This window comes from Pristiophorus japonicus, chromosome 6, assembly GCF_044704955.1.
Source record: "Pristiophorus japonicus isolate sPriJap1 chromosome 6, sPriJap1.hap1, whole genome shotgun sequence".
Taxonomy (NCBI): Eukaryota; Metazoa; Chordata; class Chondrichthyes; family Pristiophoridae; genus Pristiophorus; species Pristiophorus japonicus.
The window spans coordinates 252,039,520-252,067,132 of NC_091982.1; the positions used below are offsets into that span (position 1 = coordinate 252,039,520).

General features: G+C 54.1%; 1 protein-coding gene across 1 annotated transcript in view; it reads right to left on the reverse strand.

Moving 5' to 3' along the window:
• LOC139265461 (tumor protein p63-regulated gene 1-like protein) overlaps window positions 1-27,613 on the reverse strand; it is a 136,063-nt gene that overhangs the window by 17,070 nt on the left and 91,380 nt on the right. The window lies entirely within an intron of this gene.

Genomic DNA, 27,613 nt, shown 5'->3' on the forward strand with positions numbered 1-27,613 from the left:
ACCACTGACCCCGAACACAAGGACACTGCCCCACTGACCCCGAACACACGGACACTGCCCCACTGACCCCGAATACACAGACAGGGCCCCACTGACCCCGAACACACGGACAGGGCCCCACTGACCCCGAACACACGGACACTGCCCACTGACCCCGAACACACGGACAGGGCCCCACTGACCCCGAACACACGGACAGGGCCCCACTGACCCCGAACACACGGACAATGCCCACTGACCCCGAACACACGGACAGGGCCCCACTGACCCCGAACACACGGACAGGGCCCCACTGACCCCGAACACACGGACAATGCCCACTGACCCCGAACACACGGACAGGGCCCCACTGACCCCGAACACATGGACAGGGCCCCACTGACCCCGAACACACGGACACTGCCCACTGACCCCGAACACACGGACACTGCCCACTGACCCGGAACACACGGACAGGGCCCCACTGACCCCGAACACACGAACACGGCCCCACTTACCCCGAACACAAGGACACTGCCCCACTGACCCCGAACACACGGACACTGCCCCACTGACCCCGAACACAAGGACACTGCCCCACTGACCCCGAACACACGGACACTGCCCCACTGACCCCGAACACACAGGCACTGCCCCACTGACCCCGAACACACGGACAATGACCCACTGACCCCGAACACACGGACAGGGCCCCACTGACCCCGAACACACGGACAGGGCCCCACTGACCCCGAACACACGGACACTGCCCCACTGACCCCGAATACACGGACAGGGCCCCACTGACCCCGAACACACGGACAGGGCCCCCCTGAACCCGAACACACGGACACTGCCCCCCTGACCCCGAACACATGGACACTGCCCCCCTGAACCCGAACACACGGACACTGCCCCCCTGACCCCGAACACACGGACACTGCCCCCCTGACCCCGAACACACGGACACTGCCCCCCTGACGCCGAACACATGGACACGGCCCCAGTGACCCCGAACACACGGACAAGGCCCCACTGACCCCGAACCCACGGACAGGGCCCACTGACTCCGAACACACGGACACTGCCCCACTGACCCCGAACACACGGACAGGGCCCCACTGACCCCGAACATACGGACAGGGACCACTGACCCCGAACACACGGACAGGGCCCCACTGACCCCGAACACACGGACAGGGCCCCACTGACCCCGAACACACGGACAGGGCCCCACTGACCCCGAACACACGGACACTGCCCCACTGACCCCGAACACACGGACAGGGCCCCACTGACCCCGAACACACGGACAGGGCCCCACTGACCCCGAACACACGGACATGGCCACACTGACCCCGAACACACGAACACTGCCCCACTGACCCCGAATACATAGACAGGGCCCCACTGACCCCGAACTCACGGACAGGGCACACTGACCCCGAACACACGGACACTGCCCCACTGACCCCGACCACTGCCCCACTGACCCCGAACACAAGGACACTGCCCCACTGACCCCGAACACACGGACACTGCCCCACTGACCGCGAACACACGGACACTGCCCCCGAACACACGGACACTGCCCCACTGACCCCGAACACACGGACAGGGCCCCACTGACACCGAACACACGGACACTGCCCCACTGACCCCGAACACACGGACACTGCCCCCGAACACACGGACACTGCTCCACTGACCCGGAACACACGGACAGGGCCCCACTGATCCCGAACACACGGACACTGCCCCACTGACCCCGAACACACGGACACTGCCCCCGAACACACGGACACTGCTCCACTGACCCGGAACACATGGACAGGGCCCCACTGACCACGAACACACGGACAGGGACCACTGAATCCGAACACACGGACAGGGCCCCACTGACCCCGAACACACGGACAGGGGCCCAATGACCCCGAACACACGGACACTGCCTCCCTGACCCCGAACACAGACCCCCTGACCCCGAACACACGGACACTGCCCCACTGACCCCGAACACACGGACAAGGCCCCACTGACTCCGAACACACGGACAGGACCCACTGACTCCGAACACACGGACACTGCCCCACTGACCCCGAACAAACGGACACTGCCCCACTGACCCCGAACACAAGGACACTGCCCCACTGACCCCGAACACACGGACACTGCCCCACTGACCCCGAACACACGGACAGGGCCCCACTGACTCCGAACACACGGACAGGGCCCCACTGACACCGAACACACGGACAGGGCCCCACTGACCCCGAACACACGGACACTGCCCCACTGACCCCGAACACACGGACAGGGCCCCACTGACCCCGAACACACGGACAGGGCCCCACTGACCCCGAACACACGGACAGGGCCACCCTGAACCCAAACACACGGACACTGCCCCCCTGACCCCGAACACACGGACACTGCCCCGCTGACCCCGAACACACGGACAGGGCCCCACTGACCCCGAACACACGGACAGGGCCCCCCTGACCCCAAACACACGGACAGGGCCCCACTGACCCCGAACACACGGACACTGCCCCGCTGACCCCGAACACACGGACACTGCCCCGCTGACCCCGAACACACGGACAGGGCCCCCCTGAACCCAAACACACAGACACTGCCCCCCTGACCCCGAACACACGGACAGGGCCCCACTGACCCCGAACACACGGACAGGGCCCCACTGACCCCGAACACACGGACACTGCCCCACTGACCCCGAACACACGGACAGGGCCCCACTGACCCCGAACACATGGACAGGGCCCCCCTGAACCCAAACACACGGACACTGCCCCCCTGACCCCGAACACACGGACACTGCCCCGCTGACCCCGAACACAGCCCCCCTGACCCCGAACACACGGACACTGCCCCCCTGAACCCGAACACACAGACACTGCCCCACTGACCCCGAACACACGGACAGGGCCCCACTGACCCCGAACACACGGACACTGCCTCCCTGACCCCGAACACACGGACACTGCCCCACTGACCCCGAACACACGGACACTGCCCCACTGACCCCGAACACACGGACAGGGCCTCACTGACCCCGAACACACGGACACTGCCTCCCTGACCCCGAACACACGGACACTGCAACACTGACCCCGAACACAGGGACACTGCCCCACTGACCCCGAACACACGGACACTGCCCCACTGACCCCGAACACACGGATACTGCCCCACTGACCCCGAACATACGAACACTGCCCCACTGACCCCGAACACACGGTCACTGAACCACTGATCCCGAACACACGGACAGGGCCCCACTGACCCCAACACAGGGACACTGCCCCACTGACCCCTAACACACGGACAGGGCCCCTCTGACCCCTAACACACGGACACTGCACCACTGACCCCGAACACACGGACACTGACCCACTTATCCCCAACACACGGACAGGGCCCCATTGACCACGAACACACGGACAGGGCCGCACTGACCCCGAACCCACGGACACTGCCCCACTGACCCCGAACACACGGACACTGACCCACTTATCCCCAACACACGGACAGGGCCCCATTGACCACGAACACACGGACAGGGCCCCACTGACCCCGAACCCACGGACACTGCCCCACTGACCCCGAACACACGGACAGGGCCCCACTGACCCCGAACACACGGACAGGGCCCCACTGTCCCCGAACACACGGACAGGGCCACACTGACCCCGAACACACGGACTTGGGCCCACTGACCCCGAACACACGGACACTGCCCCACTGACTCTGAACACACGGACTTGGGCCCACTGACCACGAACACACACACAGTGCCCCACTGACCCCGAACACATGGACACTGACACCGAACACACGGACACTGACCCCGAACACACGGACAGGGCCCCACTGACCCCGAACACACGGACACTGCCCCCGAACACACGGACACTGCCCACTGACCCCGAACACATGGACATGGCCCCACTGACCCCGAACACACGGACACTGCCCCCGAACACACGGACACTGCCCACTGACACCGAACACACAGACACTGCCCCACTGACCCGGAACACACGGACAGGGCCCCACTGACCCCAAACACACGGACTTGGGCCCACTGACCCCGAACACACGGACAGGGCCCCACTGACCCCGAACACACGGACACTGCCCCCCTGACCCCGAACACACGGACACTGCCCCACTGACCCCGAACACACGGACACTGCCCACTGACCCCGAACACACGGACAGGGCCCCACTGACCCCGAACACTCGGACAGGGCCCCACTGACCCCGAACACACGGACAAGGCCCCACTGACCCCGAACACAGCCCCACTGACCCCGATCACACGGACAGGGCCCCACTGACCCCGAACACACGGACAGGGCCCCACTGACCCCGAACACACGGACACTGCCCCACTGACCCCGAACACAGCCCCACTGACCCCGATCACACGGACAGGGCCCCACTGACCCCGAACACACGGACAGGGCCCCACTGACCCCGAACACACGGACAGGGCCCCACTGACCCCGAACACACGGGCACTGCCCCACTGACCCCGAACACACGGACACTGCCTAACTGAACCCGAACACACGGACACTGCCCCACTGACCCCGAACACACGGACACTGCCCCCGAACACATGGACAGGGCCCCACTGACCCCGAACACACGGACAGTGCCCCACTGACCCCGAACACACGGACAGGGGCCCCACTGACCCCGAACACACTGACAGTGCCCCACTGACCCCGAACACACGGACAGGGCCCCACTGACCCCGAACACACGGACAGGGCCCCACTGACCCCGAACACACGGACACTGCCCCACTGACACCGAACAGACGGACACTGCCCCACTGACCCCGAAAACACGGACACTGCCCCACTGACCCCGAACACATGGACACTGCAACACTGACCCCGAACACAGCCCCACTGACCCCGATCACATGGACAGGGCCCCACTGACCCCGAACACACGGACAGGGCCCCACTGACCCCGATCACACGGACAGGGCCCCACTGACCCCGAACACACGGACAGGGTCAGTGGGCCCCCTGACCCCGAACACACGGACAGTGCCCCACGGACCCCGAACACACGGACAGGGCCCCACGGACCTCGAACACACGGACAGGGCCCCACTGACCCCGAACACAAGGACAGGGCCCCACTGACCCCGAACACACGGACACTGCCCCATTGACCCCGAACACACGGACACTGCCCCACTGACCCCGAACACACGGACACTGCCCCATTGACCCCGAAAACACAGACAGGGCCCCACTGACCCTGAAAACACGGATAGGGCCCCACTGACCCCGAACACACGGACAGGGCCCCACTGACCCCGAACACACGGACAGTGCCCCACTGACCCCGAACACACGGACACTGCCCCACTGACCCCGAACACACGGACACTGCCCCACTGACCCCGAACACACGGACACTGCCCCATTGACCCCGAAAACACAGACAGGGCCCCACTGACCCTGAAAACACGGATAGGGCCCCACTGACCCCGAACACACGGACAGGGCCCCACTGACCCCGAACACAGCCCTCTGACCCTGAACACACGGACACTGCCCCACTACCCCGAACACACGGACACTGACCCCGAACACACGGACACTGCCCCACTGACCCCGAACACACGGACACTGCCCCACTGACCCCGAACACACAGACAGGGCCCACTGATACCGAACACACGGACACTGCCCCACTGACCCCGAACACACGGACACTGCCCCACTGACCCCGAACACACAGACACTGCCCGACTGAACCCGAACACACAGACACTGCCCCACTGACCCCGAACACACGGACAGTGTCAGCTGGTTAAGCACAGATTGCTTGGTGGCCCCATTGCATTGAAAGTATAATAGCGATTGATCAGAAGCAATGATTTCCTCACTAAAATACACCTGGAGTAAAGCCCCAATAGTCTAGAGTCTGAAAAGATGTCTGTTCAGATGGTCACTTCACCTGAGGAGAACTCCAGAGTCAATGCAAACTCCCCCGACGTTGAGGCAGCCTTTTGAATGAAGCGACCTGTGATTTTTAAAATGCCAGCCACACCGCTGGCGTTTGTGCAGAACAGTTCCACTTTTGCGGGGCGTTTTTTTGGGTGAGCGATATGTGTGCGAGGTGGTGAAAGTGACGCTGGATGATCTCCTGAGCGTTAGTTTCGCCAAATGTGCTCTTTACGACAAATAAAAGTGGGCGGGCGGTATTATTGAATCTCGGCGTTAATTCTGTGCGGAAAGTAACGCTGGGCGATATTATGGGTGTTAATTTCGCCCATTCTGATGATTCCGCCCAAAAAAAGTATGCGGGCGGTAATATTTTTTCCATGGGGAAAGTAACGCTCGGCGGTAAGTTTCCTAAAAAAGCCCGTCAGTTTCCATTTTATGCCAAAATGGGCGATATATGGGCGTTATACGTCATTTCAGCGGTAAAATGGGCATTAAGTGGGCGATCAGCATGCAAAAAAAGTGGAGATTCTAGCCCAGAATGTATAAACATAAAAGGTGAATCAGAAAGTGGGGTCAAAGCAGGAAAAATAGTAAAAAAAACAAATTTAAAAGCTCTTTATCTGAATGCATGCAGGATTCATAACAAAATAGATGAGTTGACGGCACAAATAGATACAAATGGGTCTGAGCTGATGGCCATTAGAGACGTGGTTGCAAGATGACCAGGACTGGGAACAAAATATTCAGGAATATTTGACAATTTGGAACGACAGACAGAAAGTAAAAGGAGGTGGGGTAGCTTTGTTAATAAAGGATGGGATCAGTGCGTTAGTGAGAAACGATATTGGCTCAGAAGATCAAGATGTTGAATCAGTTTGGGTGGAGATAAGGAATAATAAGGGGAAAAAGTCGCTGGTGGGCGTGGTCTATAGGCCCCCTAACAGTAGCTACACTGTGGGACAGAGTATAAATCAGGAAATAATGGAGGCTTGTAAAAAAGAACAGCAATAATCATGGGCGATTTTAACTTTCATATTGATTGGACAAAGCAAATTGGCCAGGGTAGCCTTGAGGAGGAGTTCATCGAGTGTATCCGGGATAGTTTCCTTCAACAGTATGTTCCGGAACCAACCAGGGAGCAGGCTATCTTAGATCTGGTACTGTGTAATGAGACAGGATTAATAAACGATCTCCTAGTAAAGGATCCTCTAGGAATGAGTGACCATAACATGGTTGAATTTCAAATTCAGTTGGAGGGAGAGAAAGTTGCTTCTCAAACCAGTGTCCTAAGCTTAAATAAAGGAGACTACAAAGGTATGAGGGCAGAGTTGGTTAAAGTGGACTGGGGAAATAGATTAAAGTATGGGATGGTTGATGAGAAGTGGCAGACATTTAAGGAGATATTTCATAACTCGCAACAAAAATATATCCCAATGAGAAAGAAAGACTGTCAGAGAAGGGATAACCATCCGTGGCTAACTAAGGAAATAAGGAAGGGTATCAAATTGAAAGCGAGGGCATAAAATGTGGACAAGATTGTGACATTTTTAAAAACCAGCAAGTAATGACTAAAAAATGATAGAGGGAAGATAGATTATGAAAGTAAACTAGCATGAAACATAAAAACAGATGGTAAGAGTTTCGACAGTTATATAAAAAGGAAAAGAGTGGCTAAAGTAAATGTTGGTCCCTTAGAGGATGAGGCTGGGGAATTAATAATGGGGAACAGGGAAATGGCAGAGACATTGAACAAATATTTTATATCGGTCTTCACGGTAGAAGACAATAAAAACATCCGAATAGTGGATAATCAAGGGGCTATAGGGAGGGAGGAACTTAATACAATCACCATCACTAATGAAGTAGTACTCGGTAAAATAATGGGACTAAAGGCGGACAAGTCCCCTGGACTGATGGCTTGCATCCTAGGGTCTTAAAAGAAGTGGCTGCAGAGATAGTGGATGCATTGGTTGTAATCTTCCAAAATTCCCTGGATTCTGGGGAGGTCCCAGCAGATTGGAAAACTGCAAATGTAACACCCCTATTTAAAAAAGGAGGCAGACAGAAAGCAGGAAACTATAGACCAGTTAGCCTGACATCTGTCGTTGGGAAAATGCTGGAGTCCATTATTAAGGAAGCAGTAGCGGGACATTTGGAAAAGCATAATTCAATCAAGCAGAGTCAGCATGGTTTTATGAAAGGGAAATCATGTTTGACAAATTTGCTGGAGTTCTTTGAGGATGTAACGAGCAGGGTGGATAAGGGGGAACCAGTGGATGTGGTGTATTTGGATTTCCAGAAGGCAATCGATAAGGTGCCACATAAAAGGTTACTGCACACGATAAAAGTTCACGGGGTTGGGGGTAATATATTAGCATGGATAGAGGATTGGCTAACTAACAGACAACAGAGAGTCGGGATAAATGGGTCATTTTCACGCTGGCAAACAGTAACTAGTGGGGTGCCGCAGGGATCAGTGCTGGGACCCCAACTATTTACAATCTATATTAATGACTTGGATGAAGGGACCGAGTGTAATGTAGCCAAGTTTGCTGATGATACAAAGATGGATGAGAAAGCAAATTGTGAGGAGGACACAAAAAATCTGCAACGGGATATAGACAGGTTAGTGATTGGGCAAAAATTTGGCAGATGGAGTATAATATGGGAAAATGTGAGGTTATCCACTTTGGCAGAAAAAAATAGAAAAGCAAATTAGAATTTAAATGGAGAAAAATTGCAAAGTGCTGCAGTACAGAGAGACCTGGGGGTCCTTGTGCATGAAACACAAAAAGTTAGTATGTAGCTACAGCAAGTAATCAGGAAGGCAAATGGAATGTTGGCCTTTATTGTAAGGGGGATAGAGTATAAAAGCAGAGAAGTCCTGTATTGGGACAGAGAAGGGTATTGGTGAGGCCACACCTGGAGTACTGCTTACAGTTTTGGTCTCCTTATTTAAGGAAGGATATACTTGCATTGGAGGCTGTTCAGAGAAGGTTCACTAGGTTGTTTCTGGAGATGAAGGGGTTGACTTATGAAGATAGGTTGAGTAGATTTGGCCGATATTCACTGGCGTTCAGAAGAATGAGAGGTGACCTTATCGAAACATATAAGATAATGAGGGGGCTCGACAAGGTGGATGCAGAGAGGATATTTCCACTCATAGGGGAAACTAAAACTAGGGGACATAGTCTCAGAATAAGGGGCCGCCCATTTAAAACTGAGAAGAGGGGTAATTTCTTCTCTCAGAGGGTTGTAAATCGATGGAATTCTCTACCCCAGAGAGCTGTGGAGGCTGGGTCATTGAATATATTTAAGGCGTAGACAGATTTTTGAGCAATAAGTGAATATAGGGTTATGGGGAGAGGGCAGGGAAGTGGAGCTGAGTCCATGATTAGATCAGACATGATCTTATTGAATGGCGGAGCAGGCTCGAGGGGCCAGGTGGCCTACTCCTGCTCCTATTTCTTGTGTTAATGGACTCTCCCCCCCCCCCCCTCAACCCTATCCCCAATTCACCCCCCCTCCCCCACCACATTGATTCCAGCCCCTCCCACACCCCCGATTCACACCACCCCCCTCACCCCCATCACATGCCCTGCCCAGATTCACACTTGGCACGATTTCTGTTTGTATGCAACCTGAAATTGAAATTGTAAGTTCACCCCCAAGAGTTTGGCAAACACAGCACAAACCACAAGAGTTTGACTGAAGTATCTGTCACTTGTACATGACACATGGATCTTCCCATCCCAAACAAACAACCTTGATTTTTGACAATAATACTTTTCCTCTGAGGACAACACCCTTTGTAAACTGAAGCAGGCTCTGCTCAGGTTACTGCTCGAACATCAACAGCACGCAACACTGAGAGTCACCTCACACCGAATGACATCGCTGAGGGTTACTCGTTACAGCCACTCCCTGCTCCTTAGCCCACTAGAAGACACTCTCCTGCACTCCAGGGGAGCGTGCACTGTCGGAGAGGCAGTACTGAGAGAGTGCTGCACTGTCAGAGGGGCAGTACTGAGAGCGCCGCACTGTCGGAGGGGCAGTACTGAAGGACTGCTGAACTGTCGGAGGGGCAGTACTGAGGGAGTGCCGCACTGTCGGAGAGGCAGTACTGAGGGAGTGCTGCACTGTCAGAGGGGCAGTACTGAGGGAGTGCCGCACTGTCGGAGGGGCAGTACTGAGAGAGTGCTGCACTGTTGGAGGGGCAGTACTGAGAGAGTGCTGCACTGTTGGAGGGGCAGTACTGAGGGAGTGCCGCACTGTCGGAGGGGCAGTACTGAGAGACTGCTGAACTGTCGGAAGGGCAGTATTGAGGGAGTGCTGCACTGTCGGAGGGGCAGTACTGAGGGAGTGCCGCACTGTAGGAGGGGCAGTACTGAGGGAGCGCCGCACTGTCGGAGGGGCCATACTGAGGGCGTGCTGCACTGTCGGAGGGGCAGTACTGAGGGAGTGCTGCACTGCCGGAGGGGCAATACTGAGGGAGTGCCGCACTGTCGGAGGGGCAGTACTGAGGGAGTGCTGCACTGTCGGAGGGGCAGTACTGAGGGAGCACTGCACTGTCGGAGGGGCAGTACTGAGGGAGTGCTGCACTGTCGGAGGGGCAGTACTGAGGGAACGCCGCACTGTCGGAGGGAAGGCAAATGGAACGTTGGCCTTTATTGAAAAGGGGGATGCAGTATAAAAGTAGGGAAGTCCTGCTCTAATTGTACAGGGCATTAAGCACTGCGTACAGTTTTGGTCTCCTTATTTAAGGAAGGATATACTTGGGCTGAAGGCAGTTCGAGAAGGTTCACGAGGTTGATTCCTGAAATGAAGGGGTTGTCATATGAAGAAAGGTTGAGCAGGTTGGGCCTGTACTCATTGGAGTTTAGAAGATTGAGAGGTGATCTTATTGAAACATATAAGATTCTGAGGGGGCTTGACAGGGTAGATGCAGAGAGGATGTTTCCCCTCGTGGGGGAATCTCGAACTAGGGGGCATAGTTTCAGAATAAGGGATCGCCCATTTAAAGCAGAAATGAGGAGAAATTTCTTCTCTCAGAGGGTCATGAATCTTTGGAGTTCTCTACCCCAGAAGGCTGTGGAGGCTGGGTCATTGAATATATTCAAGATGGGGACAGATTTTTGAATGATAAGGGAGTCAAGGGTTATGGGGAGTGGGCAGTGAAATGGACTTGAGGCCAGGATCAGATCAGCCATGATCTTATTGAATGGTGGAGCAGGCTCGAGGGGCCAAATGGCCTACTCCTGCTCCTATTTCTTATGTTCTAACATTTTGTGTTTCATGTACAAGGACCCCCAGATCCCTCTGTACCACCGCATTTTTTAATCTCTCCCCATTTAAATAATAATCTTTTTTATTTTTCCTACCAAAGTGGATAACCTCACAGTTTCCCACATTATACTCCATCTGTCAAATTTTTGCCCACCCACTTAGCCTATCTGTATCCCTTTGTAGAATCTTTGCATCCTCCTCACAACTTGCTTTCCCACCCATCTTTGTATCATCAGCAAACTTGGTTACATTACACTCGGTCCCTTCATCCAAGTCATTCATATAGATTGTAAATAGTTGAGGACCCAGCACCGATCCCTGCTGCACCCCACTAGTTACTGTTTGCCAACTTGAAAATGACCCATTTATCCCGACACTCTGTTTTCTGTTAAGTTAGCCAATCCTCTATCCATGCTAATATATTACCCCTAACCCCATGAGCTCGTATCTTGTGCAGTAACCTTTTATGTGGCACCTTATCGAATGCTTTCTGAAAATCCAAATACACCACATCCACTGGTTCCCCCTTATCCACCCTGCTCGTTACATCCTCAAATAACTCGAGAAAATTTGTCAAACATGATTTCCCTTTCATAAAACCATGCTGAGTCTGCTTGACTGCATTATGATTTTCTAAATGTCCCGCTACTGCTTCCTTAATAATGGACTCCAGCATTTTCCCAACTACAGATGTTAGGCTAACTGCTTTCTGTCTGCCTTCTTTCTTAAATAGGGGCGTTATATTTGCGGTTTTCCAGTCCGCTGGGACCTCTCCAGAATCCAGGGAATTTTGGTAGATTACAACCAATGCTTCCACTATCTCTGCAGCCACTTTTTTTAAGACCCTAGGATGCAGGCCATCAGATCCAAGGGACTTGTCAGCCTTTAGTCCCATTAATTTGCCTAGTACTTTTTCTCTAGTGATAGTGATTGTTTTAAGTTCCCCCCTCCCTATAGCCCCCGATTATCAATTTTAGTGTTTTCTACCGTGAAGACCGATACAAAATATTTGTTCAAAGTCTCCGTCATTTCTGTTTCCCATTATTAATTCCCTGGTCTCATCCTCTAAGGGACCAACCTTTACTTTAGCTACTCACTTCCTTTTTATATACCTGTAGAAGCTCTTACTGTCTGTTTTTCTATTTCTTGCGAGTTTACTCTCGTAAGCTATCTTCTCTATCTTTATTATTTTTTAGTCGTCCTTTGCTGATAACTGAAAATTTCCCAATCCTCTGGTCTTCCACTGTTCTTCACAACATTGTATGCCTTTGTTTTCAATTTGATACTATCCTTTTCTTAGAGTCTTTCTTTCTCACTGGAATATATCTTTGCTGAGAGTTATGAAATATCTCCTTAAATGTTTGCCACTGCTAATCTCCCGTCTTATCCTTTAATATGTTTTCCCAGTCTACTTTAACCAGCTCTGCTTTCATACCTTTGTAAATAGCTATATTTAAGTCCAAGACACTAGTTTGAGAACTAGCTTTCTCACCCTCAAACTGAATTTGAAATTCTACCATGCTATGATCACTCTTCCCAAAAGTATCCTTCACTACGAGATCATTAATTAATCCAGTCTCATTGCACATTACCAGATCTAAAATAGTCTGCTCCCTGGTTGGTTCCACAACGTACTGTTCCAAAAAACCATCCCGAATACACTCTATGAACTCTTCCTCAAGGCTACCTTTGCCAATTTGATTTGTCCAATCAATATGAAGATTAAAATCGGCCATGATTATTGCCGTTCCTTTCTTACAAGCCTCCATTATTTCTTGATTTATACTCTGTCCTACTGTTTGGGTGGGACTGTTTGGGGACATGTAGACCACTCCCACCAGTGATTACCGACCGTTATTATTTCTTATTTCCAGGCCCCTTCAGCTTGCTGAGTCCTGGTGGGTCTTGGTCATTGTCCTAGGACTGTTGTAAAGTCGGTTCCAAGCACTCTGTGATAGGGCAGTGTGCAAATCTGTGTCACACCTCAGAACAGACACAGTGAGCAGGAAACTTTCCACATGCCAGTAAAATACAACTCAAAATAAAATTACAAAATACTTGGTCTCTCTGCAAACTTTCTTCTTGCTATCAGACATATGAGCATGCAGAGGTTAATGTTACTGGACGAGAATCCAGAGAGCACGAGTTCAAATCCCACCAGGGCAGTTTGAGAATTGGGATTTGGTTTAAAAATCTGGTACATCCCTGACCCAACACTGATCCCGGGGGGTAGATCCCTGACTCCTCACTGACCCCAGGGTACATCCCTGACCCATCACTGACCCCAGGGTACATCCCTGACCCATCACTGACCCCAGGGTAGATCCCTGACTCCTCACTGACCCCAGGGTACATCCCTGACCCATCACTGACCCCGGGTGGTAGATCCCTGACTCCTCACTGACCCCAGGGTACATCCCTGACCCAACACTGACCCCGGGTGGTAGATCCCTGACTCCTCACTGACCCCAGGGTACATCCCTGACCCAACACTGACCCCAGGGTAGATTCCTGACCCCTCACTGAACCCGGGATACATACCTGACCCCACACTGACCCCAGTGTACCTTGCTCCGCACTAACGTTCCCGTTAAGCTGTGGGGCTGCCTGGGGGTCTGGAGGTCCCACGCTCGCCGTTCACCGGTTTTTACACCGATGAGGATGGAATGGGTCGTGCAGCCAGTTATTGTGGCAACTGCCTATTGCTGCTTTTCTGTGCTTGGATATGTTGGGTGATGAATTTACTCAAGACTCCGAGCTCTCTGTTGGTTTAATGCTCAGTTACTGCAGCACCATGGATGGAGTGTGGGCGCTGTCTATCCTCCCTCCCCACGCGCAGTACTTTACACTTGTCTCTGTGCGGTTCCTGGACATTTACATATTTTGTCCAATTTATTCTGTCATTTGTGAGCTGCCTGCTCCGATTCGCTGTAATGTAATCCTATACAGTATCACTTGCCCGCCGAGGTTGGCAACATCTGTAAAGTTGGCCACAACAACCTGGATTCAGAAATTCAGCGTTATGTAAACTAGAAACAGAAAGTGTGAGGGGGGGAATCGGGACCAGGGTGACACCACTCATCACATCCAGCCTTCTCTGACATACCCCTCTACCGAGGCCTCACAGGGGCCGAAATTGCCCAGCACCGGAAACAGTGCGCACCTCCCGGTTCTGCTGTTTTTACCGGCGCGGTGGATGTGGTGGCCTCTTGAGCGAAATTCCGCTCTTTGGCTTTTTTTTTTTGGTGGACCGGAAGTTGGTTATAATGAGGGCGGGTGTGTGGCACCCCACGGCCGAAAGTTCATCGTTGGGGTGGGCGGGGGAACATCGGTGGTGCGCGCTGTGATGACGCACTTGGGCCGGATCGGCAGAAGTGGGGCGGTATTGGGGGGGAGCATGTCAGCGCCCGGATACCGCAGGAGTGGAATTTCCAAAATGGCGGCCATTCCACGAAAAATCGGCGGCCATTGCACTCCGCAGCGTGGCTGCCAATTTCTGGCGGTAACAGACTTTAAGGGAAGCGGCAATTTTGGCCCCATAAAGTGTCCTACCCATCAGCCAGTTCCTTATCCATTCCCAGGTCTACCCTTAATCTCGACAGCCTGGGCTACAATTAACTTTTGTTTTACTAAGCCCCATTTCCTTTTGGAGTTTCTAATTCCCCCTTCCCCTCCCCACTACTCTGTCTGTTTTCCTCATTATCTTTAATCCGTCTTTCTGACGAGACATTAAACCGAGGCCCCGTCTGCTCTCTCAGGTGGAAGTAAAACATCCCATGGCCACTATTTCGAAGAAGAACAAGAGAGTTCTCCCCAGGGTCCTGCGGTCAATATTTACCCCTCAATCAACCACAAAAAACAGATTATCTGGTCATTATCACATTGCTGTTTGTGGGAGCTTGCTGTGCACAAATTGGCTGCCACTTTTCCTACATTACAACAGTGACTACACTCCAAAAGTACTTCATTGGCTGTAAAGTGTTTTGGGACGTCCGGTGGTCATGAAAGGTGCTGGAGAAATCCAAGTCTTTCTTTCGTTTAATGCTGTTAACTTGATCACATGCCTCGCTTTTAAGCTTCAGGTTAATTTCAATCCCAATTATCCATGGAGCTCTATTCTTTGATCCACCCTTATTGGAATGTATTTATTTTGGACTCGATCCTTCCCATAATTGAAGGTTTCCCTCTTCTGATCACTTGAGCTGCTCACTAATCTTTCTGCCCATTTCACTGGCCCCAGATCCCCGTGACACTCCCTGAGCATTGCCGTTTCCCAGTGCAGACTCCCCTCCCGCTGCCCCCTGGCAACCCATTCCCCATGCTGAACCACACGTACAATGCAATGTACTTCTCTCGCAGGTCAGGGAAGGGCTGTACTGCTGCTTGCCCAACGACAGAGTTGCTGCACACCATGAGCAGGGCTCAGTGAAAAGGCTGGTTTATGACCAAATCTGATCAACAGCAGACAGGTACGGTAGTCTAGTGGTGATATTACCAGTAATGCACAGATCTGCACTAATAATTTGGAGAACGTGAGGTCAAATTCCACCAGATTAAGAATTTGAATTCATGTTTTTTTTTAATCTGGAAATTAAAAAAACTGTCAGTAAAAGTGACCATGAAGCTACCGGATTGATCGATAAACCCATCATCAACATCGGCAGTCCCTCGGAGTCAAGGAAGACTTGCTTCCACTCCAAAAGTGAGTTCTCAGGTGGCTGTACAGTCCAATACAGGAATTACAGTCTCTGTCACAGGTGGGACAGACAGTGGTTGAAGAAAAGGGTGGGTGGGGAGTCTGGTTTGCCGCACGCTCCTTCCGCTGCCTGTACTTGATTTCTGCAAGCTCTCGGCGACGAGACTCGAGGTGCTCAGCACCCTCCCGGATACACTTCCTCCACTTAGGGCGGTCTTTGGCCAGGGTCTCCCAAGTGTCAGTGGGGATGTTGCACTTAATCAAAGGGGTTTTGAGGGTGTCCTTGTAATGTTTCCTCTGCCCACCTGGGGATCGCTTGCCATGTAGGAGTTCCGAGCAGAGTGCCTGCTTTGTGTCGGGCATGTGGACAATGTGCTTCAATGCTGGGTATGTTGGCCTGAGCGAGAACACTTACGTTGGTGCGTCTGTCCTCCCAGGGGATTTGCAGGATCTTGCAAAACATCATTGGTGGTATTTCTCCAGTGATTTGAGGTGTCTACTGTCTATGGTCCATGTCTCTGAGCCACACAGGAGGGCGGGTATCACTACAGCCCTCTCTCCCTCCTTTTTAAAAAAGGAGGGAGAAAACAGGGAATTATAGACCGGTCAGCCTGACATCGGTAGTGAGTAAAATGATGGAATCAATTATTAAGGATGTCATAGCAGCGCATTTGGAAAGAGGTGACATGATAGGTCCAAGTCAGCATGGATTTGTGAAAGGGAAATCATGCTTGACAAATCTTCTGGAATTTTTTGAGGATGTTTCCAGCAGAGTGGACAAGGGAGAACCAGTTGATGTGGTATATTTGGACTTTCAGAAGGCTTTCGACAAGGTCCCACACAAGAGATTAATGTGCAAAGTTAAGCACATGGGATTGGGGGTAGTGTGCTGACGTGGATTGAGAACTGGTTGGCAGACAGAAAGCAAAGAGTAGGAGTAAATGGGTACTTTTCAGAATGGCAGGCAGTGACTAGTGGGGTACCGCAAGGTTCTGTGCTGGGGCACCAGCTGTTTACATTGTACATTAATGATTTAGACGAGGGGATTAAATGTAGTATCTCCAAATTTGCGGATGACACTAAGTTGGGTGGCAGTGTGAGCTGCGAGGAGGACGCTATGAGGCTGCAGAGTGACTTGGATAGGTTAGGTGAGTGGGAAAATGCATGGCAGATGAAGTATAATGCGGATAAATGTGAAGTTATCCACTTTGGTGGTAAAAACAGAGAGACAGACTATTATCTGAATGGTGACAGATTAGGAAAAGGGGAGGTGCAACGAGACCTGGGTGACATGGTACATCAGTCATTGAAGGTTGGCATGCAGGTACAGCAGGCGGTTAAGAAAGCAAATGGCATGTTGGCCTTCATAGCGAGGGGATTTGAGTACAGGGGCAGGGAGGTGTTACTACAGTTGGTACAGGGCCTTGGTGAGGCCACACCTGGAGTATTGTGTACAGTTTTGGTCTCCTAACTTGAGGAAAGACATTCTTGCTATTGAGGAAGTGCAGTGAAGGTTCACCAGACTGATTCCCGGGATGGTGGGACTGACCTATCAAGAAAGACTGGATCAACTGGGCTTGTATTCACTGGAGTTCAGAAGAATGAGAGGGGACCTCATAGAAACGTTTAAAATTCTGACGGGTTTAGACAGGTTAGATGCAGGAAGAATGTTCCCAATGTTGGGGAAGTCCAGAACCAGGGGTCACAGTCTAAGGATAAGGGGTAAGCCATTTAGGACCGAGATGAGGAGAAACCTCTTCACCCAGAGGGCCCAAGTTACGAGCCGCGCCTAGAACGGCGCAGTCCCGACCTGGACGCCCGTTTTTCGCGCCACAAAGTGCGCCTAAAAAAAACCTCCAGACTCTCCGGCTCCCTGCAGGTCCTCTGGCTCTCGGCGCAGCGCAGCAGGAGCTGTAGGGGGGCGGAGCCAGGTCCCTGCGATGAAAACAGTGCCGGGACCTCTGCACATGCGCGCTACAGTGGGCACGCATGTGCAGTAGCTCCAGGCGCCCACAACTGTGTGGGAGGGGCCCGAAGCACGCAGCCCCTAGCCCTGGCACAATGGCCTCACTGGGGCTGCGTGAATAAGGCTCCTCCCACGGCCAGCTCCTGCTTCCTCCCGACTCGACTCGACTCCCGCTTCCGGACCGGACTGGACCCGACACCAACCCGACTCCTGCCCGCCGTCACCCCACCCCCTCCCCGCCGGACCCGGCACCAACCCGACTCCAGCTTCCCCTCCTGCCCCCGGACTGGACCCGACCCGACCTGACCTCCCTCCCCCCGACCTGACCTCCCTCTCTCTCTCCCTCCCTCCCCCCGACCCGCGCTCCCCCCGACCCGACCCAACGCCACCTACCTGTAAATCTGGTGCTGGGGACGGGCCCGGCCCGAAGTCTCGGGCCCGGCCCGTTCACCCCCCCACCCCATCTCCTTTCCCCCTCCGCCCCAATCTCCTTGCCACCCCCCCCAATCTCCATCCCCCCCAATCTCCTGCCCCCCAATCTCCTCCTTCTCCCCCCTCCCCCTTATTCCCCTCCCCTCCCCATCCCTCCCCCTTCTCCCCATCCCTCCCCCTTCTCCCCCATCCCTCCCCCTTCTCCCCCATCCCTCCCCCTTCCCCCCACTCTCTCCCTCTACCCCCCTCCTCCCCCTCCCCTCGCTGTCAGAAACACAGACACTGACAGACAGAGAATGAGACACACACACAGACAGACAGAGAGATAGAGACACTGACAGAGACACACTGGGGGGGGCATCCCAGCATGCTGTTGGAGGGCTCCCGGTGCTGCAGTCGCTAAGTAGAAAATGTTTTATTTATTGATTTAAAAAAAAATTATTTCTTATTAATTTTTTTTGATTGATTTATTGGTTGATTTATTGATTTATTTATCATTTATTGTTGATGATGGCTCTTTATTTGTAAAACTGAAGTGTTTAATGTTTGTAAACTTCCCTTTAAACCCCCCCCCCCCCATTCCCTACGCCTGATTTGTAACCTAAGCCTGATTTTCTAACGTGTAGACAAGGTTTTTTCGAGCGTACAAAAATCTTCACTTACTCCATTCTAAGTTAGTTTGGAGTAAGTTTTCACTGACGAAACTTTGAAAACAGGTGTAAGTGGCTGGACACGCCCCCTTTTGAAAAAAAATTCTGTTCCAAAGTGGAAACTGTTCTAACTGACTCGAACTGGAGCAAACTAAATGACGAGAATTCCGATTTCTAAGGTACTCCGTTCTACACCAGTTGCTCCTAAAAATCAGGAGCAAATCATGTGGAAACTTGGGGCCAGAGAGTGGTGAACCTGTGGAATTCTCTACCACAGAAAGGTGTTGAGGCCAATTCACTAAATATATTCAAAAAGGAGTTAGATGTAGTCCTTACTACTAGGGGGATCAAGGGGTATGGCGAGAAAGCAGGAATGGGGTACTGAAGTTGCATGTTCAGCCATGAACTCATTGAATGGCGGTGCAGGCTCGAGGGGCCAAATGGCCTACTCCTGCACCTATTTTCTATGTTTCTATGTTTCTAGACCATGAGCTTGGTGATAGATTTGAGGGCCTGATCTTCGAACACTCTCTTCTTCGGGCGGCCAAAGGCTGCGCTGGCAACACTGGAGGCGGTGTTGAATCTCGTCGGCGATGTCTGCCCTTGCTGATAATAGGCTCCCGAGGTATGGAAAGTGGTCCACGTTGTCCAGGGCCGCGCCGTGGATCTTGATGACCGGGGGGGGGGCAGTGCTGTGTGGCGGGGTCAGGCTGGCGGAGGACCTTTGTCTTACGGATGTTTAGTGTAAGGCCCGTGCTTTCGTACGCCTCGGTGAAGATGTTGACTATGACTTGGAGTTCTGTCTCTGAATGTGTGCAGACGCAAGCGTCGCCCGTGTACTGTAGCTCGACGACAGAGGTTGGGGCGGTCTTGGATCTGGCCTGGAGACGACGACGGTTGAACAGGTTCAGGAACTTGCCGTCCTTACCTGGTCTGGGCCTATATGTGACTCCAGACCCACAGCAGGATAATTAGGGATGGGCAATAAATGCCGGCCTTGCCAGCAACGCCCACATCCCGTGAATGAATAATAAAAGAAAGTAGCAAGTCAGCTGCCCCATCCTTGTCTTTCACTTCAGTCAGAGGTGCCATTACAGAGCAGAGTTGGGGGGCATTGTAGGGTGGGAGGGGTGGGGTAATTCCAGGGTCTGAGGAAGGGGGGTAAAGAACCAAAGCCCTCGATCACTCTGCCCAAGACTGAGATGTAATTGCATTTAATTGGGGGAATTCACAAGGCAAGGGTGCGTTGGTTTACAAGTGTTTTGTTAAAAACACTAATTGCCCCAGGCATTGCCTGAACTGACGCAAAGTGAGCCAGTTCATTTAAATACTGTGAGAACAAAATCCAGTTTAGTGACTCTATGCCAATAAAGACATTAGACAGAGATTAAGCCTCATCATTTCATTACAGTTTATTTGCCTGAGGGAAACGTAAGGGCAGGTTTAAATTGTGGGAACCGGCTGTGACTAACAGGTAAAGAATTGGCAGAAAGGTTCGGCTGTTATTGAGGCCACAGCTTGCATGTATACTGTTGGCCCAGAGCATGAAGAACATCAGGCTCGATGCCAAGGGCCACCACTGCCATTTCAGGCACGGTGAACCAGCCCCCATTGAGGCTAACTGAGCACAGGTGGGGTACCGAGAGGTTAATAGACGGTGTGGATGAAATGTAACGTGGAGAATTGTGAGGTGTTACATGTTGAAAGGCAGGAGGGGAAATATACACAAAGTGGTATAACTTCAAAAGGACACAAATGAGTGTACAAGTGAATAAAATGGTCATAAAAGTACACGGATGTATAATTAGGGACACCGGCCCCGAAATTCACGGTCCCGGGAAGGACCGTTACTGCTGGTTTGCGGCGGCCATTCGTCAAAATCCAGCGGCTGCCGCTCTGGCCTTGGCTGTCCGCCTCGACACGGACTGCTGCAGCGGTGAGGACCACCGCCCGCCCACTCTCGTGGCGGTGTGGGGCTTGCGGCAGTAGTGACGCACTGAACGTGCGCACTGCTCCGCCCCCCCGGACCCAGTCTCAACGTGAAGAAGCCGGCCGTTAGCGGACGGTGCCCCCGCCAGCTTTTAGGGCTGGTGCAGAGTGGCAGAGATCTCGGCGCTGTGGGAGCACAGAGAGACACAAGGTGATAAGATCCAATCCCGAGGACGGGTCGGAAGCTCCCCGGAGTCGTCGAGGTAACAGCAGCTGAGTCGGTCTCACAGAGAAGTCCGGTAACAGGTCATCTGGGGGAGATCAGTGAGCTCTGGACAGGGCGAGATCCCGGAGCCAGCTCCGTGTTGCTCAGCAACAAATCCAGGGGCCTCTTCCATGGACCCGAGGAGCTCAGCACAGAATCCACATTGAGCGGAAGGGAGGGAGAGAGGGTGGGGAGAGGGAGAGGGAGATGGAGAGAGGTGGGGGGGGGGGAAGAGATGGAGGGAGGGGGTGGGGGAGATGGAGAGAGGGAGAGGGAGAGGGAGATGGAGAGAGGTGGGGGGGGAGATGGAGAGGGGGGGGTGGGAGATGGAGAGAGGGGGGTGGGGAGATGGAGAGGGGAGGGGGGAGGGGGAGAGAGAGAGGAGGGGGAGGGAGCGAGGAGGGCGATGGAGAGGGGAGGGCGATGGAGAGGGGAGGACGATGGAGAGGGGAGGGCGATGGGGGGGGGGAGTGAGGTGGGGGGAGTGAGGTGGGGGATAGACAGAAGGAGAGGCGTACGAGAGCATGGGCCTTACACTAAACATCCGTAAGACAAAGGTCCTCCACCATCTGACCCCGCCACACAGCACTGCCCCCCCCCGGTTATCAAAATCCACCGTAAGGCCTTGGACAACGTGGGCCATTTTCCATACCTCGGGAACCTACTATCAGTATGGGCAAACATCGATGACGAGGTTCAACACCGCCTCCAGTGTGCCAGAGCAGCCTTCGGTCGCCTGAGGAAGAGAGTGTTTGAAGACCAGGACCTCAAACCTGGCACCAAGCTCATGGTCTACAGTGATGATAGTGATACCTGTCCTCCTGTATGGCTGAGAGATGTGGACTATTTCCAGCAAACATCTCAAATCGCTGGAGAAATACCACCAACGCTGTCTCTGCAAGATCCTGCAAATCCATTGGGAGGACAGACGCACCAACTTCTGTGTTCTCGCTCAGGCCAACATCCCCAGCATCGAAGCACTGACCACGCTCGATCAGCTCCATTGGGCGGGCCACATTGTCCGCATGCCCGACACATGACTCCCAACACAAGCGCTCTACTCTGAGCTCCGACACAGCGAGTCCCAGATGGGCAGAAGAAACACTTCAAGGACACCCTCAAAGCCTCCTTGATAAAGTGCAACATTCCCACCGACACCTGGGAATCCCTGGCCCAAGTCTGCCCTAAGTGGGGGAAGTGTATCCGGGAGGGCGCTGAGCACCTCGAGTCTGGTTGCTGAGAGCATGCAGAAATCAAGTGCAGACAGCGGAAGGAGCATGTGGCAAACCAGTCTCTCCACCCACCCTTTCCTTCAACCACTGTCTGTGACAGAGACTGTAATTCCCGTATTGGACTGTACAGTCACCTGAGAACTCACTTTTAGAGTGGAAGCACTTCGAGGGACTGCCTATGATGATGCCCTTGTCCTTCCAGGTGGTGGAGGTCGCGGGTTTGGGAGGTGCTGCCGAAGAAGCCTTGGCGAGTTGCTGCAGAGCATCTTGTAGATGGTACACACTGCAGCCAGGGGGCGCTGGTGGTGGAGGGAGTGAGTGTTGGAGGTGGTGGATGGGGTGCCAGTCAAGCGGGCTGCTTTGTCCTGGATCGGCACCTCACTTTAAGAAGGACGTGACGGGATCAAAGACTTTAGTTATAAGCAGAGATCAGAGAATCCGGGGCTCTCTTCATCAGAACAAAGCTTCAGAGGAGATTGGATAAATGTATTCACAATTATGAAGGGTTTTGATGAAACCGGGGGGAGGGGGAAGGGCTGGGGGGTCCTGTGACTCTCCCTCAGACACTCACACAGTGCAGGTCAGGGGGGTGGTTTGTGGGTACCCTGTGACTCTCCCTCAGACACTCACACAGTGCGGGGGGGGTACCCTGTGACTCTCCCTCAGACACTCACGCAGTGCGGGGGAGGGGGCTGGGGGGTCCTGTGACTCTCCCTCAGACACTCTCACAGTGCAGGGGGGGGGGGTGGTTTGTGGGTACCCTGTTACTCTCCCTCAGGCACTCTCACAGTGCAGGGGGGGGGTGGTTTGTGGGGACCCTGTGACTCTCCCTCAGGCACTCTCACAGTGCAGGGGGGGGGGTGGTTTGTGGGGACCCTGTGACTCTCCCTCAGGCACTCTCACAGTGCAGGGGGGGGGGTGGTTTGTGGGTACCCTGTGACTCTCCCTCAGACACTCTCAGTGCGAGGGGCGCTGGGGGGTCCTGTGACTCTCCCTCAGACACTCGCACAGCGTGGGGGGAGGGGGGGGCTGGGGGGTCCTGTGACTCTCCCTCAGACACTCGCATAGCGTGGGGGGAGGGGGGGGGCTGGGGGGTCCTGTGACTCTCCCTCAGACACTCACACAGCGTGGGGGGAGGGGGGGGCTGGGGGGTCCTGTGACTCTCCCTCAGACACTCACACAGCGTGGGGGGAGGGGGGGGCTGGGGGGGTCCTGTGACTCTCCCTCAGACACTCTCACAGTGCGGGGGGGGGGCTGGGGTACCCTGTGACTCTCCCTCAGACACTCACAGTGCAGGGGGGGGGTCTGGGGGTTCCCTGTGACTCTCCCTCAGACACTCTCACAGTGCGGGGGGGGTGCGGGGGTCCTGTGACTCTCCCTCAGACACGCTCACAGTGCGGGGGGTGGGGGTGGTCTGTGGATACCCTGTGACTCTTCCTCAGACACTCTCACAGTGCGGGGGGGGGGGGCTGGGGGGTCCTGTGACTCTCCCTCAGGCACTCACACAGTGCAGGGGGGCGGGGGGTCTGGGGGTTCCCTGTGACTCTCCCTCAGGCACTCACACAGTGCATGGGGGGGGGGGTCTGGGGGTTCCCTGTGACTCTCCCTCAGGCACTCACACAGTGCAGGGGGGGGGGATCTGGGGGTTCCCTGTGACTCTCCCTCAGGCACTCACACCGCAGTATGGTTGGAGAAGAGTGGGCTCACTCTGCACTCTCGGCCGGACGCTGTGACCAGCTCTGGGAATCCCTCGGTTGTTGGGCAGAATGCGGCGCAAGTCAGATCCTCCACAAGGTAATCGAATGGGATTGCTCAAACAGGAGGTCCGACAATGGCGGGTCACTGCGGCTGGTCTGATCTCCCATGGTAATTGGAGAACACACAGAATCATACAGCTCCAGAGGAGGCCATTTGGCCCACTGTGCCTGTGCCGGCTCTATGAAAGAGTGATCCAGTTAGTCTCGCCATCCCCGCCCCCCCTCCGCTCTTCCCCCGTAGCCCTGGAAATGTTCAAGTATTTATCCAATTCTCTTTTGAAAGTCACTCTTGAATCTGCTCCCACCGCCCTTTCAGGCAGCGTGTTCCAGATCACAACAACGCGCTGCATTAAATAATTCTCCTCTATCTCCCCTCTCGTTCCTTTGCCGGTGACCTTAAACCTGTGTCCTCTGGTTACTGACCCTCCTGCCACTGGAAACAGTTTCTCCTTATTTACTCTATCAAACCTCTCATTATTTTGAAATATTAATTCTCCCTTTAACCTTCTCTGCTCTCAGGAGAACAACCCCAGCTTCTCCAGTCTCTCCACATCACTGAAGTCCCTCATCCCTGGAACCAGCCAATAAATCTCCTGCACCCTCTCCAAGGCCTTGCCATTACTATTTGCACCAAGTGGCAGGACTGCAATATCAGCTCGATCTCCTCGAACGTGGCTTATTACCCACGGTGCATTGCCGTGATGGGGCAATATATTAACATGGATGGAGGATTGGTTAACAAACAGAGAGTCGGGATAAATGGTTCATTCTCGGGTTGGCAACCAGTAACTAGTGGGGTGTCGCAGGGATCGGTGCTGGGACCCCAACTATTTACAATCGATATTAATGACTTGGAAGAAGGGACTGAGTGTAACGTAGCCAAGTTTGCTGACGATACAAAGATGGGAGGTTAAGCAATGTATGAGGAGGACACAAAAAATCTGAAAAACATAGACAAGCTAAGTAAGTGGGCAAAAAATTTGGCAGATGGAGTATAATGTTGGGAAGTGTGAGGTCATGCACTTTGGCAGAAAAAAAATCAAAGATCAAGTTATTATTTAAATGGAGAAAAATTGCAAAGTGATGCAATACAATGGGACCTGGGGGTACTTGTGCATGAAACACAAAAGGTTAGTATGCAGGTAGCAAGCTATCAGGACGGCCAATGGAATCTTGGCCTTTATTACAAAGGGGATGGAGTATAAAAGCAGCAAAGTCTTGCTGCAGTTGTATGCTGCAGTTGTACAGGGTATTGGTGAGGCCACACCTGGAATACTGCGAAAGGATATACTTGCTTTGGAGGCAGTTCAGAGAAGGTTCACTAGGTTGATTCCAGAGATGAGGGGGTTGACTTATGAGGAAAGGTTGAGTAAGTTGGGCCTCTACTCATTGGAATTCAGAAGAATGAGAGGTGATCTTATCGAAACGAATAAGGTTATGAGGGGGCTTGACAAGGTGGATGCAGAGAGGATGTTTCCACTGATGGGGGAGACTAGAACTAGGGGACATCCATTTAAAACTGAGATGAGGAGGAATTTCTTCTCTCAGAGGGTTGTAAATCTGTGGAATTCGCTGCCTCTGAGAGCTGTGGAATCCGGGACATTGATTAAATTTAAGACAGAGATAGACAGTTTCTTAACCGGTAAGGGATTAAGGGGTTATGGGGAGCGGGCAGGAAAGTGGAGCTAAGTCCATGATCGGATCAGCCATGATCATATTAAATGGCGGAGCAGGCTCGAGGGGCCTTATGGCCTACTCCTGCTGCTATTTCTTATGTTCTTATGTTAACTGGTGCAGTGTGTGCTCCAACAGTGATAGGCACACAGCCCCGATATTGATAAGGTACATTTGCTTGGGTCTTGGTGCTTGTCTCACACACTCACTGATGTCACGTCACAAAGTGATGAGGTGCGGCTTGGATATTGAGCAGTCAACATACTGTCGCCAACAAAAATCTAAATTTACATTAAAAAACAGATGGTGGAGAGAGGGTGGAGAGAGGGGAGGGAGGGTGGAGAGAGGGGAGGGAGGGTGGAGAGAGGGTGGAGAGAGGGTGGAGAGAGGGTGGAGAGAGGGTGGAGAGAGGGTGGAGAGAGGGTGGAGAGAGGGTGGAGAGAGGGGAGGGAGGGTGGAGAGAGGGGAGGGAGGGTGGAGAGAGGGGGGGGAGGGTGGAGAGAGGGGAGAGAGGGGCGAGAGAGGGGCGAGAGAGGGGCGAGAGAGGGGCGAGAGAGGGGCGAGAGAGGGGCGAGAGAGGGGCGGAGAGAGGGGCGGAGAGAGGGGCGGAGAGAGGGGCGGAGAGAGGGGCGGAGAGAGGGGCGGAGAGAGGGGCGGAGAGAGGGGCGAGAGAGGGGCGAGAGAGGGGCGAGAGAGGGGCGAGAGAGGGGCGAGAGAGGGGCGAGAGAGGGGCGAGAGAGGGGCGAGAGAGGGGCGAGAGAGGGGCCGAGAGAGGGGCGGAGAGAGGGGCGGAGAGAGGGGCGGGAGAGGGGCGGGAGAGGGGCGAGAGAGGGGCGAGAGAGGGGCGAGAGGGGCGAGAGAGGGGCGAGAGAGGGGCGGCGGAGAGAGGGGCGAGAGAGGGGCGAGAGAGGGGCGAGAGAGGGGCGAGAGAGGGGCGAGAGAGGGGCGAGAGAGGGGCGAGAGAGGGGCGAGAGAGGGGCGAGAGAGGGGCGAGAGAGGGGCGAGAGAGGGGCGAGAGAGGGGCGAGAGAGGGGCGAGAGAGGGGCGAGAGAGGGGCGAGAGGGTGGAGAGAGGGGCGAGAGGGTGGAGAGAGGGGCGAGAGGGTGGAGAGAGGGGCGAGAGGGTGGAGAGAGGGGCGAGAGGGTGGAGAGAGGGGCGAGAGGGTGGAGAGAGGGGCGAGAGGGTGGAGAGAGGGGCGAGAGGGTGGAGAGAGGGGCGAGAGGGTGGAGAGAGGGGCGAGAGGGTGGAGAGGGTGGAGAGAGGGCCGAGAGGGTGGAGAGAGGGGCGAGAGGGTGGAGAGAGGGGCGAGAGGGTGGAGAGGGTGGAGAGAGGGGCGAGAGGGTGGAGAGAGGGGCGAGAGGGTGGAGAGGGTGGAGAGAGGGTGGAGAGGGTGGAGAGAGGGGCGAGAGGGTGGAGAGAGGGGCGAGAGGGTGGAGAGGGTGGAGAGAGGGCCGAGAGGGTGGAGAGAGGGGCGAGAGGGTGGAGAGAGGGGCGAGAGGGTGGAGAGGGTGGAGAGAGGGGCGAGAGGGTGGAGAGAGGGGAGGGAGGGGCGAGAGGGTGGAGAGAGGGCCGAGAGGGTGGAGAGAGGGGAGGGAGGATGATGAGGATTAGGGAGGGAGGTGCAGAGGGTTGAAATGGGGTTGAAATGGGATGGCCTTTTCCGATGGAGAAGCAGAGAGAGTCAGAATACACAGGAGGAGAGAGTTCGAGGACTATTGTGGAGCACAGTGAGCAAATGGCCAGAG